At 38.8% G+C, this 18,067-nt stretch overlaps 1 long non-coding RNA gene across 6 annotated transcripts in view; it reads right to left on the reverse strand.

Annotated features, from left to right (window-relative positions):
• The window catches only part of LOC131809337 (uncharacterized), a 113,141-nt gene that overhangs the window by 15,072 nt on the left and 80,002 nt on the right, over nucleotides 1–18,067 (reverse strand). For 4 of the 6 annotated variants that reach the window (XR_009345136.1, XR_009345134.1, XR_009345133.1 and 1 more), the window contains 3 exons: nucleotides 17,536–17,662; nucleotides 15,982–16,131; nucleotides 8,537–13,161 (listed from right to left, as the gene is read on the reverse strand). This is a non-coding gene — a long non-coding RNA (uncharacterized LOC131809337). Of the gene's footprint in view, nucleotides 1–8,536; nucleotides 13,162–15,981; nucleotides 16,132–17,535; nucleotides 17,663–18,067 lie in introns of those variants that run through there. The other 2 variants (XR_009345135.1, XR_009345137.1) reach the window with 2 other exon arrangements.

Here is an 18,067-nt window from a genome sequence, read left to right on the forward strand (position 1 = left end):
CTGAAGAGACCGGCACACAAAAAAATGGAGACTGCTTTTCTCTGAAAGTTTAGCGAAGAGGGGGCTGGGACCTTTCAGCTCCAGGACAGGAAATTGGAGCACTCCTATTTTTATTTTCCTCCTCTAAAATGGTGGGAAAGGACTTCAGGGAACAAAATCCACATAGAGCAACCAGAAGCTGTTTACACTGAGCCTGGCCCCCTAGCAAGGGGTGGTGCAATTCCACCCAGGCAAAGATACCTGAGAATCCGCACAGCCGGCCCATCCCCCAGAAGACAGCTGGAACATGGGGCAAATACCAAGTTTACAGAGCACACACTATGGCAAAACTACAGTGCTAGGGGAAAATAGTATATAGAATTTGAGGTTTTGTTCTCATGATTCATTTATCTTTCAGTTTAAATTTTCCCTTTCTTTCCCCTTTTCAACTAGTTTAATTTATCAACTCTTTGTTCTTAAGTCTTTTTTTTTTTTTTTTGAAGATTTTATTTATTTATTTGACAGAGAGAGATCACAAGCAGGCAGTAGGCAGAGAGGCAGGCAGAGAGAAAGAAGAGGAAGCAGGCTTCCCGCTGAGCAGAGAGCCCGATGCGGGGCTCAATCCCAGGACCCTGGGATCATGACCCGAGCCGAAGGCAGAGGCTCAACCCACTGAGCCACCCAGGCGCCCCATGTTCTTAAGTCTTTTTTTAACTTTTTTTTTACATTTACATTTTACAGATATATTCTTCATTTTGCCTTCCTTTCACTTTATTCAACTTTATTTTTGTATATATATGTATATATGTATGTATCGTGTGTGTGTGTGTGTGTGTATGTGTGTGTATGTGTGTGTGTGTGTGAGTTTTGCTTTCTTTACAATTTTGGGATTTAGTGTCCTCTAACAAACAGACCAAAATACACCTAGAACCAAGTGCATTATGCTCTTTTGTCCACTTGGGAGATTATATTCTCTCCTTTTTCCATTTTTTTCCTTTTTCTTTTCTTTTTTTGGTTTCTGAACTCTTCAGATTTGTCTAGTGTGTATTTCATGTGGGTTGTGGTTGATGTTTTTGATTTTGTTCTCTCATTCATCCATTTATCTCTGGGCAAAATGAACAGAAGGAGAAATTCACAACAAAAGAAAGAACCAGAAGTAATTCTCTCTGCCACCGATATAATGGATATGGATATAAGTAAAATGTCAGAGCTGAAATTCAGGGTAATGATTATAAAGTTACCAGTTGGGCTTGAAAAAATCATAAAAGGCAGTACAGAATCTCTTAGTCCAGAAATAAAATCCAATCAGGCAGAAATTAAAAATGCTTTAACTGAGATGCAGTCTAAAATGGATGCTCTAGGGGCGCCTGGGTGGCTCAGTGGATTAAGCCGCTGCATTCGGCTCAGGTCGTGATCTCAGTGTCCTGGGATCGAGCCCCGCATCGGGCTCTCCGCTCAGCAGGGAGCCTGCTTCCCCCTCTGTCTCCGCCTGCCTCTCTGCCTACCTGTGATCTCTCTCTCTGTCAAATAAAATAAAATAAAAAATCTTTAAAAAAAATAAATAAAATGGATGCTCTAACAGCTAGGGTAAATGAAGCAGAAGAGAGAGTCAGTGACATAGAAAACAAGATGATGGAAAGGAAGGAATTGAGAAAAAGAGAGAAAAACAACTAATGGACCATAAGGGGAGGCTTCGAGAAATCAGTGATACCATAAAACAAAACAGTATTAGAATTATTGGAGTCCTAGAGGAAGATGAAAGAGAGGGACAGAAGGTGTATTTGAGAAAATCATAGCTGAGAACTTCCCTAATCAGGGGAAGGAAACAGGCATTCAAGTCCAAAAGGGTAAAAGAACCCCCCTCAAAATTATTAAAAATAGATCAATACCCTGATATTTAATAGTGAAGCTGGAAAATTTCAGAGATAAAGAGAAAAATCCTGAAAGCAGCTCAAGACCCTTAATCTATAGGTGTAGGAATATTAGACTGGCAGCACACCTATCCACAGAGACCTGACAGGCCAGAAAGGGTGCGCATGATACATTCAGGGTATTAAATGAGAAAAACATGCAGCAAAGCTTCAATCAGAATGGAAAAAGAGATACAGAGCTTCCAGAACAGAAACAGAAACTAAAAGAATTTGTGATCACTAAACCAGTCCTGCAAGAAATATTAAAGGGGTTCTTGTAAGTGAAGATAAAGCCCCAAAGTAACACAGACCAAAAAGAAACAGAGACAATCTACAGAAACAGGGACTTTATAGGAAATACAATAGCACTAAATTCATATCTTTCAATAGACACTCTAAATATAAACAGGCTAAATGCTCCAATCAAAAGACACAGGATATCAGATTGGATAAAAAAGCAAGATCCATCCATATGCTGACTACAACAGACTCATTTTAGACCTAAAGACACCTCCAGGTTGAAAGTTAGGTGGTGAAGAACCATTTATCATATTAAAGAACATCAAAAGGAAGCTGGGGTATTAATCCTCTTATCAGAAAAATCAGATTTTAAACCAAAGACTATAGTAAGGGATGAAGAAAGACACTATATCATACTTAAAGAGTCTATCCAACAAAAAGATCTAACTATTATAATTATTTACGCTACTAAATTGGGAGTAACCAATTATATCAACCAATTAATAACCAAATTAAAGAAATACATTGATAATAATACAATAATCATAGGGGACTTCAACACTCCACTCACAGCAATGGACCGATCATCTAAGCAGATCAAAAAGGAAACAGGGCTTTCAATGACATACTGGATGAGATAAACTTCACAGATATATACAGAGCATTTTATCCTAAAGCAACATAATATACATTTTTGTTAGTGCACAAGGAACCTTCTCCAGAATAGAACACATACTTGATCACAAATCAGGTCCCAACAGATTGGGATTATTTCCTGCAGTCACAAGAGGAAATTTGGAAGGAACTCAAACACTTGGAGGGAAAAGAGCAGCCTCTAAAGAATAAATGGTCAACCAGGAAATTAAAGAAGACTTTAATAAATTCATGGAAACAAATGAAAATGAAAACACAACTGTTCATAACGTTTGGGATGCAGCAAAGGTGGTATTGAGAGGGAAGTACATAGAAATACAAGCCATTCTCAAGCAAGTCTCAAATGTACAAGGTAACCTTCCATTGAAAGGAGCTGTAGAAAGAATAGCAAATCAAGCCTAAAGCCAGCAGGAGAAAAGAAATAATAAAGATTAGAGCAGGAATCAATGAAATAGAAATTAAAAAAAAAAACAAAACAAAACAGTAGAACAGATCAATGAAATTAGAAGCTGGTTCTTTGAAAAATTTAATAAGATTGATAAACACCTAGCCATATTTATCAAAAAGAAAAGAGAAAGGACCCAAATTAATAAAATCATGAATGAAAGAGGAGAGATCACAACCAACACCAAAGAAATATAAATAATTATAAGAACGTATTATGGGCAACTATATGTCAATAAATTAGGCAATCTGGAAGAAATGGATACATTCCTAGAGATGTATAAACTAACCAAAACTGAATAAGGAAGAAATAGAAAATCTGAAGAGACCCATAAAAGCAAAGAATTTGAAGCAGTAATCAAATATCTCCTAACAAACAAGAGTCTAGGGCCAGATGGCTTCCCAGGGGAATTCTGCCAAACATTTAAAGAAGAATTAATACCTATTTTCTGAAGCTGTTTAAAAAAGTCAGAATTGGGGGCACCTGGGTGGCTCAGTGGGTTAAAGCCTCTGCCTTCAGCTCAGGTCATGAAGGGTCCTGGGATTGAGCCCCACAGCAGGCTCTCTGCTCAGCAGGGAGGCTGCTTCCCTTCCTCTCTCCGTCTGCCTCTCTGCCTACTTGTGATTTGTCTGTTAAATAAATAAACAAAATCTTAAAAAAAAAATCAGAATTGAAGGAAAACTTCCAAACTCTTTTTATGAGGCCAGCATTGCCTTGATCCCAAAAGCAGAGAAAGACTGCACCAAAAAGGAGAATTATAGACCAATATCCCTGATGTACATGAATGCCAAAATTCTCACCAAAATACTAGCCAGTAGATCCAACAGTACATTAAAAGAATGATTTACCATGAACAAGTGGGATTTATTCCTGGGCTGCAAGGGTGGTTCAACTTTTGCAAATCAATCAACATGATACATCACATTAATAAAAGAAAGGACAAGAACCATATGACCCTCTCAACTGATGAAGAAAAAGCATTTGACAAAATATAGTAAGTATCCTTTCTTGATTATAACTCTTCACAGTGTAGAAATAGAAGTAACATCTTTTAATATCATAAAAACCTTAAACAAAAAGCCCATAGCAATTAACATTCTCAGTGGGGAAAGACTGAGAGCTTTTCCCCCAAGGTCAGGAAGGAAGATGATAAGGATGCCCATTAACCACTTTTGTTCAATATAGTATTAGAAGTCCTAGCCTCAGCAATCAAACAACAAAAAGAAATAAAAAGCATTCAAATTGGCAAAAAAGAAGTCAAACTCTCACTCTTCACAGATGACATCATACTTTATGTGGTTATAAATACCAAAATACTCCATCCCCAAATTGCTAGAACTCATACAGGAATACAACAATGTGGTAGGGTATAAAATCAACACACAGAAATCAGTTGCATTTCTATACACTAACAAGGAGATGAAAGAGAAATTAAGGAATTGATTGCATTTACGCACAAGAAACTATAAGATACCTAGGAATAAACCTAACCAAAGAGGTAAAGGATCTGTACTCTAAAAACTATAGAACACTTATGAAAGAAATTGAGGAAGACACAAAGAAATGGAAAAATATTCCATGCTCACGGATTAAAAGAATAAATATTGTTAAAATGACTATGCTACCCTGAGCACTCTAAGCATTCAATGAAATCCCTACCAATATACCACTGGCATTCTTCAGAGAGCTGGAACAAATAATCCTAGAATTTGTATGGAACCAGAAAAGACTCTGAATAGCCAGAGGAATGTTGAAAAAGAAAACCAAAGCATTACAATACCAGACCAAAAGCTATATTACAAAGCTGTAATTGTCAAGACAGTATGGTACTGGCACAAAAACAGACACACAGATCAAAGGAACGAATAGAGAATCTAGAAATGGACACTCAACTCTATCGTCAACTACTCTTTGACAAGGCAGGAAAGAATATCCAATGGAGAAAGGACAGTCTCTTCGATGAAAGGTACTGGGAAAATGGGACGGCCCCATGTGAAAGAATGAAACTGGACCATTTTCTTACACTATACACAAAGATAAACTCAAAAGACATGAAAGACCTAAATGTGAGATAGGAATCCATCAAATCCTAGAGAAGAACACAGCTTCAACCTCAGCTGCAGCAACTGCTTGGTAGACATGTCTCCTGAGTCTAGGGAAACAAAAGCAAAAATGAACTATTGGGACTTCATCAAGATAAAAAGCTTTTGCACAGCAAAGGAAACTGTTGACAAAACCAAAAGATAACTGATAGAATGGGAGACGATATTTGCAATGACATATCAGATAAAGGGCTAGTATCCAAAATGTATAAAGAACTTATCAAACTCAACACCCAAAGGATAAATAACCCAATCAAGAAATGGGTAGAAGACATGAGCAGACATTTCTCTAAAGAAGATAGAACAATAGCTAAAAGATACATGAAAAAATGTTCCACATCACTTGGCATCAGGAAAATACTATTAAAAATCACAATGAGACACCACCTTACACCAGTCAGAATGGCTAAAATTAACAAGTCAGGAAATAACATACGTTGATGAGAATGTTGAGAAAGGGGAACCCTCTTACACTGTCAGTGGAAATGCAAGCTGATACAGCTACTCTGGAAAACAGTATGGAGTTTCCTCAAGAAGTTAAAAATTGAGCTACCAGGTATTTACCCCAAAGATACAAATGTATTGCTGTGAAGGGGCACCTGCACCCCAGTGTTTATAGCAGGAATGTCCACGATAGCCAAAGTGCGAAAAGAGCTGAGATGTCCATCGATGGATGAATGGATAAAGACGTGATATATATATATATATATATCTCCACACACAATGGAATATTACTCAGCCATCAGAAAGGATGAATACTTAGCACTTATATTGACATGGATGGAACTGGAGGGTATTATGCTAAGTGAAATAAGTCAATCAGAGAAAGACAATGATCATATGGTTTCACTCCTCCATGGAATATAAGAAACAGTGCAGAGGACTGTAGGGGACAGGAGGGAAAACTGAATGGGAAGTCATCAGGGAGGGAGAAAAACCATGAGAGACTTAACTATAGGAAACAAACAGGGTTGCTGGAGGGAAGGTGAATGGGGTGGTGGGGTAATTGGGTGATGGGCATTAAGGAGGACATGTGATGTGATGTGATAAGCACTGGGTGTTATATGCAACTGATGAATTATTGAGCACTACATCTGAAACTAATGATAAAAAATTTTAAAAAGAAAGCAACATTAATACTTTAAATATACAAATGGACATGTTTTCACAGACAGCATCAGTAAGACAGTTAAAGTCAATGAACTTTGAAAACAAATTATTATGAGGCCATGTTTATATAAGTATGTCTGAATGGCTGGAGTTCAAGTATTTATTTTTATCTACTTTATTCAGATTAAACTGAATTTATAAACGATAATGAGCCTCATTCTAATATCTGCCTCACTAGTGTCTTATTGACACAGCTGAAACCCTCCAAAAAGTGATGAGTTCTTTCAGTTAGAAAATATTAATGATTTGTTTTCTGCAAATTTCACAATATATTAAAAGAATATCTCTGGGAAAGAGGCATGAGAAAGGTAACATCTATAGTGAAGAAATCACACTGCTATCAGTCTTGCTTTCGGGCAAGCCAATGTGGATCTGAGGTTCTGGCCAAAGGCTCACTTACACAGGGTGCCTCCAATAGATAGACAACTTACTTTACTACAAAGCATAAAAAATGTGGCTTTCTGGAGATAAGAATGAAAATCTACTGGATTGAGAGCTGTCATCTATACTTTAAAATATTAGAAATAAAATGTTCTCTCTTTTTTTAAAACATTTATTTATTTGACAGAGAGAGACATGCAAGAGGGGGAACACAAGCAGGGCAAGTAGGAGAGGGAGAAGCAGGCTTCCTGCTGAGCAGGGAGCCCAACACGGGGCTTGGTCCCAGGACCCTGGGATCATAACCTGAGCTGAAGACAGATGCTTTACGACTGAGCCATCCAGGCACCCTAGAAATAAAATGCTCTTAAACCAAGAAGATCCTCAAAGAGATGCTTTAGTATGGGGATGCCCAGTAGAGTTTTCAAAACACACATGAAATATCTACAAAACTGAAAGCTCCCCCCCCCGCCCCCAAATCAAAAGGCTCAAGGAGAATTGTCCCGACAGAATTCAGCTCTTATAAGTCAATCAGGACTTGAATAATACAGTTGCAATGCAGAGAGTTAGAATCCTCCTGTGAAGCATTTTCCCTAAGCATTGGTTAGGATTTTATTATAGGCTACTATGATATTTTTGTCTTTAAAATTTCAGCCGGAGTGTATATTTATTCACCTATTCAACCAACAAGTGCCTACTGGATGCCAGCATTGGGGATGTAAAATGAATATGCTATGTGGCTCCTGAACTTCCTGAATCTGGCAAGAAGTAAAAAGCACATCGAGTATATCAATGCTGTTCAAAAATTTAGAGCGATGTCAGGAAAGATATTCATCTCCCTTTGGGGGAGCTTCATCAAAAGGAACAAATAGAAAGGCAGTCCAGGCAATAGAAATGACATTTATGAAGGTGTGGGGACAGAAAGAAAGGCACTTTGGGATCATGGAAAAACAACTCAAAATGAGAGGATGGATGGGAGAGGTTGCCTGGCTGATTCCATCAAGATAGCATGTTACTCTTGATATCAGAGTTCAAGTCCCACCTTGAGCATAGAGCTTACTTAAAAAAAAGAAGAGTTGATGGGGATGAAGAGCTAGGTCAGGTGACCAATGGAGAAAGAATCTTTGATGGAAGTTAAAAGCAAGGAAATGATCAGAACTAAATTTAAGGACAACACTCCAGGGTAGTATGATATAATGTTCCTAAAACAATTGGACATTTAATTGACCAAGGTAAGTTTCCAGAGAAGTTACGTCTTTGTCCAAAGAAGACACACTGACCTCTTTCAAATGAATGGCTTGGTCCTTTTCTCAGCAGTTGTTGTCCTTGAAGATAGGACCACCAACTGAGGGAAGGTGAAGAAGTCTTTATTCTCAGAGAGCCCACCTGGACATTACTGAGAGAGTACTTGAGAACCCATGGCCATTATCCTTCAATCAAATGCATGTTACATAGGGTATTTCAAGCTTTACCGTCAGTAATCAATGCAGAGCCCAGGAAAGGGCAGTAGGCAATCGGAACTACATATCTACATATCATAGCAATCATGAAATAACCGACCCAGAAAGCAATTTAATATAACTTTATAATTGTTTATATATTATATATATTAATAAAATTTATATATAATATAAATTTTATAATTTAATAGTCCTTCATCCTCAAATGTCAACTTTTGTCATAATTATTCTCCCAATCAGCAATTTTCTTTCAACATAATCAATATTTTCCTTGTTTCAATATAATCTTGTTTTTCCGAATGGATTTGTTATTTTTTAAATAAATTTCACTTACTTAATTTTTGAAGTGGTGGCACATTCACATAGTCCAAGTATCAAGAAATACAGAAAGATATATATGTATCAATGTCTTCTTTCCACTCCTGCCCTCTATTTGCCAAGTTCCCAAAACAAGTAACCAACATTATTAGTTTCTCATTCAGTCTCAAGAGTTTTAGAAAGTATACACAAGCCAGTACAAGGATAGATACTTTTCAGTTTTTTTCCACCCCAATGGTACACTATTTTGACTGGTTTTTACCCCTATCTAAAAGTAAATCTTGGAGATTGTATTAATCAGCTTGAGCTGCCATACCAAAACCCCATAGATTAGATGGCTTAAACAACAGAAATTTATTTTTTCACATTTCTGCAGACTGGAAATCTGAAGTCAGGGTGCCAGCCGTGGTTGGGTTCTGGTGAGAGCTCTCTTCCTGGCTTGCTGAGGGTTCCTTCTCACAGTGTCCTCACTAGGCAGAAAGAGACAGTAGTTCTTCCAGTGTCTCTTATTATAAGAGCAGGGATCCCACCTTCATGACCATATCTAACCCTAGTTAGTCCCCAAATACCATAGCATTGGGGATTAAGTCTTCAACATAAGAAATTGCATTGGGGGACACAAACATTCAGTTTATAACAGAGATCTTTCCATACAAGCATATCTTTCCATATAAGCATATAAAGAACCTCTCTAGTTTATTTTTTTTATAGCTGCACAGTATGCTACTATTACAACATACATCTTTAATATTGCAACTGGGAAAAACAAAGCTGTCCTTAATCATTCTTTATTAATAGGATCTGCAGAAATACAGTAAGACGACATGAGCCCTAGAGACTGGGATGATATTTCTGATGAGTTCACATCTAAACTGGAATTATATGCTGATGACTGTTGGAGATGTATCAAAACTTAAATAATATGCTTAATGCACATTTGTTAGCCCATCAGTAGATCCTCAAAACTTTAGCTTTCGGGACACCTGGGTGGCTCAGTGGGTTAAGCCTCTGCCTTCGGCTCAGGTCATGATCCCAGAGTCCCGGGATCGAGCCCTACACCGGGCTTTCTGCTCAGCAGGGAGCCTGCTTCCCTTCCTCTCTCTCTGCCTGCCTCTCTGCCTACTTGTGATCTCTGTCTGTCAAATAAATAAATAAAATCTTAAAAAAAGAACTTTAGCTTTCTAAATCAAATATGGTTGAAATGTTATCCTCATATGAAGTTATTCACTTGAAGGTGCAAATTACATCAATGAAACACATAGCTATGAAATGTATTTTTTAAGGTCAATGCTTATAGTCAACGCTCAGCTTACATCTGACCGTTACCTAACTATACAGGTTATATAGGCCATTCTAAACATGTTAGTGTATATTTTGGTTTTGAGAAAGGTATTTGTGTAGAAGATTTAGTGATCTTTATGAATAAAGTTCAAGTCATTATTCAGTTCAGAAGAGGGAAAGAATCAAGAATGAGGAAGAGAAAAAACAAAAGTATGGCCACAAAATACTTTTGGACAACCTTACTAAAAGCAGAATAATAGACTGAGTGCTATTCCAGCAGCCTGAACTATCCTGGCCTGAAGAAAGAGAAGGCAGAAGGGAGAGACAGTGAACAGAAGGTAGGTGAACAGAACAACATGTTCTTAAAAGTATAGCTTAAATTGGAATCACGGATAAAAGAGCAAGGAATCAAAGAGGGAACCAAGGTTTCAAGCCTAGGGGAGTGGGTAGAAAAAGTGACACTGTTGGCTGAGATAGAGTAGAAGGTATTTAGGATGGGGTGAGAGCTTATTTTATATACCTTATGTTTGGGGGCTAATGAGATCATTATCAGCAGACATTTAACACATTGAAGGGAAGAGAGAGATTTGGGATTTTTTCAAGAAGGACTTATGAGCGGGGTGCCTGGGTTGCTCAGTGGGTTAAAGCCTCTACCTTTGGCTCAGGTCATGGTCTCAGGGTCCTGGGATCAAGCCCCGCATCGGGCTCTCCACACAGCGGGGAACCTGCTTCCCCCTCTCTCTCTGCCTGCCTCTCTGTCTACTTGTGATCTCTGTCAAATAAATAAATAAAATCTTAAAAAAAAAAGAAAAAAGAAAAAAAGAAGAAGTAGTACTTATGAGAACAAGAGAGAAGGGGTGTAGTGAGAAGGAACCAGGGCAGAATAATGGAGATCACTCACATTCAGAGGTAGAAGGAAACAGATGGGCATTAAAAGAGAGAGAAGAGTAGTCAGAGAAACAGAAAGTGAACCAAGGCAGTGAGTTGCAAACACCAAAAGAGGAGGGCAAAGTCAAATGTGCCATGTGCTGGAAGAAGGGTCAACAAAGATATGGACACCCCTCTCCCCAAATAGGTTAAGAGACATCAGATTTTAAGACATTAAGTAATGAGTTGAATAGTGAGAAAGTAAACTAAAAAAATGCATTACATTGATAATCTTTTGAGATGATTGTGAAGATAGGAAAACAATGTTATTTCATATTTTTATTCCACTTTAAGAACATAGAGTACTTCCACATATATTCCCTCTTTTGATGATATCATTAGGGGATAGAACTGTAGGTAGATATGTGGAGAAAGAAGCAGTGGAGAGAGGTGATCCAAGATGTAAATAGAAGTTGGAGTATTGGATGGTGTTAGTTTCTTAGGGAGGTGAGAGAGGAAAGAATTTAGTGCTAGAAAAGAGTAATGGGTAATGATGTGGGAAACAAAGGCAGAAGGAAATGTAGATCAAATTAAATGTCCATGTAACCTGCAGCCCATTGACAAATACTTGAGGCAGCAGAGTATAATGTCTTAATGTTAATTCTTTGCTAGAGGGAAAAACCATCTTAGTTTGACAATAGTAAGGCCTCCTGCATCCTGTGTCTTCTTTAGCGCATGAAAGCCTTTTGGAAGTTCCTTTATCTTTAATTCTCCAGCCCCAAAGTATATAATCAGCTGTCCTTCATATGCCTGGGGGCAGTGGGGGAGCAAGGAAGCGGGGTGGGCGTGGGGTAGCAGCAGCTCTTTCTGCCCACAGGTCCTGTCCCTGTGCTTTAATGAAACCACCACTGTGCACTGAAGTCATCTCAAGAATTCTTTCGTGGGGCACCTGGGTGGCTCAGTGGGTTAAAGCCTCTGCCTTCGGCTCAGGTCATGATCCCAGAGTCCTGGGATCGAGCCCCACATTGGGCTCTCTGCTCAGGAGGGAGCCTGCTTCTCTCTCTCTCTCTGCCTGCCTCTCTGCCTACTTGTGATCTCTGTCTGTCAAATAAATAAAATTTTTTAAAAAAAGATTTCTTTCTTGGCTGTGGGCTCCAGGCCCCACCAAACCTCACCTGTATATTCCAAAAACTATATCAGGTAAGAGACAACATTAAGTAAAAATAGCTAAGAAAGATTTTTGATTAAAAAGACCTGAAAGTGGGGCCACTGGGTGGCTCAGTGGGTTGAAGCCACTCTCTGCTCAGTGGGGAGCCTGTTTCCCCCTCTCTCTCTGCCTGCCTCTCTGCCTACTTGTGATCTCTGATTGTCAAACAAATAAATAAAATCTTTAAAAATAAATAAAAATAAAAAGACCAGAAAGTAATCAAGGTAACCTTGAACTGAGGGCCCAGCTGACAAGAGAAATGTGAAACAAGTGGGGGAAATGCTGATGTTGGCATAAAAAGTCAAAACACTGGATCTGCACCCAGTCACAAGCTCTCCAGATCTCTAATATAATACCATGTCCTCCCACAAATGTAACAGTGAGAGGACACTGAAGTACTGGGACCAAGAGCAAACAGCTCAATGTCTTTTTTTTTTTTTTTTAATTAATTAATTTATTTGAGGAAGACAGGCAGGGGAGGGGTAGAGGGAGAGGAACTTCAAGCAGACCCCACTGAGCATGGAGCCCAACATGGGGCTCAGTCCCAGGACCCTGAGATCATGACCTGAGCCAAAATCAAGAGTTAGACGCTTAAATGACTGAGTCATTTAAGCACCCCGACAGTTCAATGTCTTAAGTAACTCCAGCAGAGATTTTAAGAGAAGTTCCTCCACTGCAGAACTCAATTTAGAAGTCTGCTTTAAATTCCCACCCCAGCCCACTCCACAGGAAGCAAAAACATTAAGCAAGCTGTTAGAGGAGTAAATTCCCCCAGGACTTTCTCATACAACAGGATGTCGATCTGCGTCAGCCTCCAGTCACCCTTTTTAGAGAGTTCTGCTTTTTGTAAGACAGTACCCAAGTGTTTACAAGTCTCTCTATTAAAAGGCACGCATGTTAAGAAATAAATTTAAGTTTTTACTCTCTAGCTAATACATTGGGATATTACCCCATCTTCCTGGCTTGGTGTCTGGTTGGGGAAGGAGTATGCAACCTCTGCTGATCCAGTGTAAGTCATTCTTGAGACTGTTTATAGGATGGAGCCAAAGGGGAAGAAATCTTCTTTCTTTGATGGTAGAAGGGCTGCTAGGATGAGATGAAAGACCAAAGCAACTAGAAGCCATGCTCCCCGTGGCATGGAGAAAACTATCTGCAAAGAGAACCAGAAACACGGGTCAGAAATAGAGAGTATAAGCCTGAAAAGTGTTCCTGATGCTGACTTCATCATCTCCAGCCCCAGTTCCCTACACTTGGGTTTGGGTTACACCAGCCCATAAATTCTCCTTTTTGTGTGGGCAAGTTGGGATTTTGCCACTTGCAACCCAAAGTACCCCAACTTGTACACAGAATACTTTATATATCCACGGTGTTCAATACGTAGATATTGATTATCTGATTGCTTCAGTATTCCTGATTTTTCTGTACCTTTTGCATTTTTTGTGTGTCCTACAACTTCATTCTCAGTGAGGCTTGATCAGAGGTAAGGCTGCAGTTTTCCAGTAATAACTGGGAGCCCCAGTTCTCCGAAGTTGACCAAGGCCATTTAATATGTCTGTGTTTCAGTTTCCTAATCTGGAATATATGGCAAATAATAATAGCAGCTCGTTATTTCACACCTACTTTAATCCAAGTACTGGCCTAATGCTTAATATGCATTATCCTAGTTCCTAACAGCAACTTTGTGACATCTGCAGAATGCTCCTCATTTTATAGATGGCGAAGCTGAGATGCCATGAGCTTAAATGAACTGACCAAGGTCATACAGCTTGAGTGACAGAATTCTGACTCATATCCAGGTTTGCCTGAGCCTGTGCTCTTTCCAGTGTCCTGTGATGCCCTACTTATTCAAAAAGCTTTTGTGTGTATAGTAAGATAATGCAGGTACAATTGCTCTAAAAGTAAAAAGAGATCAAAAATCATTCTCCAGTTGACAATAAAAAATGTGGAAGTGAGCCCAAGTATTAAGGAGGAAGATTTAGGTTTAGAACATTCTGACTACCCCAATTATGGCATTAAAACAGTAACTGAAAAATAAATGATGGATCTCATATAAACAAAAAATTTTTATGAAAAGAGAAAGTACAGCCAAGATTTTGTTCCATTTCTGAAGCCTCAATAAAATTCCAAAAGACATAAGTAAGTAAGCATTGCTAAGCTAGAGACCTTTCTAATTTTTTTCATTGAACCATTGATATGGAGGCCCTGGCATTTCCTCTGTGGCCCTGTTAATGAAGTTTCTTATAAAATATTAACATTTTCACATACAGACCTGGATGGCGCTATCAGTGGCATTTAAAATGAACAAACCTGTAGTCATGCTGTCTACATACCATTGAAGTACACACAAACCCTATTTTTAGTAGAAGTTTACCTGGAAAAAGGTTAAGACCAAGCCTATGTGTTAAATGATGTTTCATAGCAAAACATTTGTGTTCCTCAAGCTATAACTATTTTTTAAAAATTTTTAAATATTTTTATTTATTTATTTGACGGAGAGAGACAGCGAGAGGGGAAACACAAGCAGGGGGAGTGGGAGAGGGAGAAGCAGGCTTCCCACTGAGGAGGGAGCCCGATGTGGGACCAACCCCAGGACCCTGGGATCAGGACCTGAGCCACCCAGGCGCCCCTTAAAACTTCTATTTTGTAGTAATTTTCAGTTTAGAACATTTTCATAAAGCAACTAATTAATAAAAATATCAAAATGTACTAATACTCATTTACTCTGAAGCCAACTATTGAAATGTACTACTGTAAACAAAATGAAAAACCCGAAGCAGTGTAGAAGCCCAACAAAGAAGCAAGATAACTATTTTAAATTTTAAATAATTAATATGTTTAATTTAAATTTTAAGTAATTAATATTAAATAAATAATAAATTTATTATTTTAAAATAATATCAGACATTGTTATAATTTTGAACAAATGTAGCACAGCTCTTCAATAATTAAATTTAAGTATTTTCTTTTTAAAACTCTAACATTCCAAGAACATCAGCTCATTAGGTAGACACTTTAAAAAAGTGGATTTATACTTAGAACTGCATGATTATTGACTATAACAATTGAGTTAAACACCTGCCCCAAATGCCAGACCTGATGCTGCCTTCTGCAACATCCCTTTTGGAACTCAAGATCTCTCCACTGTTGTTTTCAGAGACATCTTTTTAAAATGGGAAATTGATTGATGAAATCTTAGCCATGAATAAGTGCTAATGCATACGATAAATTAAAATGCTGTCATTTTGTAGAAAGGTTTACTGGCTAACTGTGTTATTTCTCCTAGTAACTCAAAGTCTTGTGTTTAATTTACAGAATGAAATGCAGAAATCAGTTATTCAGCTCCGAGTATGACAAAACCGCTTCTCAAAGTTACACTTTGGGAGGCAACCAGACGGAATTATTCACTGACGTAAAACACAGAGTGTCATAACCAAGAGTTTTTCCACTTCAAAATGTATCAAGCAATGTTCAAACTATGAGGAAGCATTTTTGTATTGTCTGGTCAGTGCTGTGTGCAAATTAATATCTGCATAACAATTCAGACTCACCCTTCCAAAAAGGATTTCATACATATAAAGGAGTGCTAGTATTTATGGGATGGACGTTTACCAGAATTGCTCTTAAAGGCTACATAATAAAAGTGCATTAACGTTGTCCAAATTAATTAACCATAGATACTGAAATGGATTCAGCTAATGGATTCTGCCTCTCCAGAGAGTGCCTCTTTTAATCATAAAACAAAAGTGAAAAACATGCTTTTCCTCCCTTTTTTCATAACATGTAGCCATCTGACCAAGAGCGGGAGGGGGGTTGGGACTGCTCGCACCATCCCTGAGCCAGCACGCGGGAGCGGTCATCTAGTGATCAGACACTCTGGCTTCTCCTCTCCAAGCGCAAACAGACTGGCTCAGCATCTGTCACGTCCTGCTCCCCTTCGAAACAGGAAACCAGTCTAGAGTTTCACGCTTACCTTCTGCCTTGCATTACCAAACCGGCAGTCTTGCCAGATCCTTGAAAATGCCCGTTATATATGAAGGTCATGAAGGTTTTGAGGGATTGGTAAACAGGAGGGGATTTATGTTTGGGACGGGGCATCTGCGATCTGGTGTCTATTGGAAGGCTGTAAGAGAGAGATGAAAGAAGCACATAAGAGTGGAAGACACACAAAGTCATGTGGCCCATCTCATGCCAGTGGGCGGAATCACATCCCCAAGCACAGCTGAACCACTAAGTGGTCTTGTAACGAGATAACTAGTTACCCAAAGGCAAATAACGGGGAGCTTCAAAGATCTAGGATGTGGACTCACAAATGACAGTGGTTCAACTTGCTTTTCAATCAGACAAGCCCCCATTTTCCCAATGTTTCCCACACCATGTCCTGCTTTGGCCCTCATTAGCAGTTCCAGCAGAGGGCAGGCCGGGGAAAGGAGAAGAGACATAAGTCAGAGCAAATGATCTAGAGTCTTCTAAACATGTTAAGGTAAATTTTCTCAATTACTAAGAGCAACAACGGTCCTTTTGTGGTTGTTTTTGTCTTTGCTGCTATCTGTCTGTCTATGTAAGGTATGATCAGTTTCCGGATCTCCTCTCTCAAGGAATTTATGGTCTGGTTTGGGAAGGCAAAATGAAGACACATGACATAGTGAGAAAGCCATGCTCTAAAAGCCGCCCCAAGCTAACTCAAGTAAAGTCATGATTTCAAGAGAAGGAAGATCTTTGTGTGCTGAAGCTGGTGATAACATACACAGATTGAAGGTATAAACCAAAGTAAATCATTAGTGCAGAGAAGTGAGAATCAATGTCTGCGCAGATGCAATTGTTGAAAATTCCCTGAACAGGCTTGGGTGACAGCCCCATAGAGAGGACTTGTAGGCATCCTGTTTGGTTTGTGTGGGACAGGTCTCCTCGGAGCTCAGCACCAGGCTTTCTGCAGTGATCGGCCAAAGTGAGGGGACTGGTTGGCATGTAGGATGGGTTGGCATTCCTGGAGGAAAAATATTCAGTATCTTTCCATATCATTCATTAAGGTCTGTGTGACAGTACCATGAGCAACTCGCTGTGGGGAGGTCTCCATCAGATAAACAGGGCTGCAAAATTCATAGCCAAAGAATGTGGACTGGAGAGGCACTCCCAGCTCCAGCTGCTACCTGAACACCCAGGACTGGCTGGGAACCAAGGAGACATGCTGAAACCAGGAGCCTCGGCGACGAATGGCCATGTTACAGCCTCTTAATCCTGAAATGAAAAGTAATTGCTCCTGGCTTAAAGAATAAAGGAAAAACAAGATCAGCCTTGGCTGAACGACATTTTTCCCCCAAAAAACAACCATGCTGTAGACCAGGTTCTAAAACCTGACTGGTATTTAAAAATGTGAAGAAATGGATGTTTTCTGTCAATATAATTTAAATCCATCTAGAAGTACTGATATATAAGAACACTTGAATGCAAATACATTTTGATTAACATGATTAAATCAAATGTGTTTACTTTCAGCTCTAAGGGATGACATCTAAAATTAACTTACCTAAATATAATTTTAGAAAGTCAGTCTTCAAAATAGCTGCTTCTTTCTTTCTTTTTTCTTTTTTGAAGGATTTTCTACTGAAAAGTCTCAGCAGAAGCTACCAGGGCTCCTTTATGTACAGCTGAAGCTGCAAATGGAGAAATATGGAAGGAGGGGGAGGGGAAAGGCATTTCAATACTTGTAATACATTCCCGGGATGAAATTGTCTTCTCTATAGAAAAAAGAATTCATAAAAACTCATAAAGGAACTGCTGCAAGTCTAAATTATTGTTAGAAGGATCTAAAGATGACTTTAACTCACGACTGAGTAAGTAATATTCCTATTTTTTACTTGTTTACCTCTCAAGGGGCTACAAAATGACAAATGTCAGATTTTCTGAAAATAGAATTTTCATTTCCTTGAGAGCACGAAGGCAACAAGAAAGAGTAAAACCACAGCAAGCGTGAGACCAAATGAATTTTGCCTTTCAAGTTCCAATTTCTAAATATATGTATTAATTTAAAACATTTGTGGCAGACTCACAATGATATA

This window comes from Mustela lutreola, chromosome 10 (genome assembly GCF_030435805.1).
Source record: "Mustela lutreola isolate mMusLut2 chromosome 10, mMusLut2.pri, whole genome shotgun sequence".
Lineage (NCBI taxonomy): Eukaryota > Metazoa > Chordata > Mammalia > Carnivora > Mustelidae > Mustela > Mustela lutreola.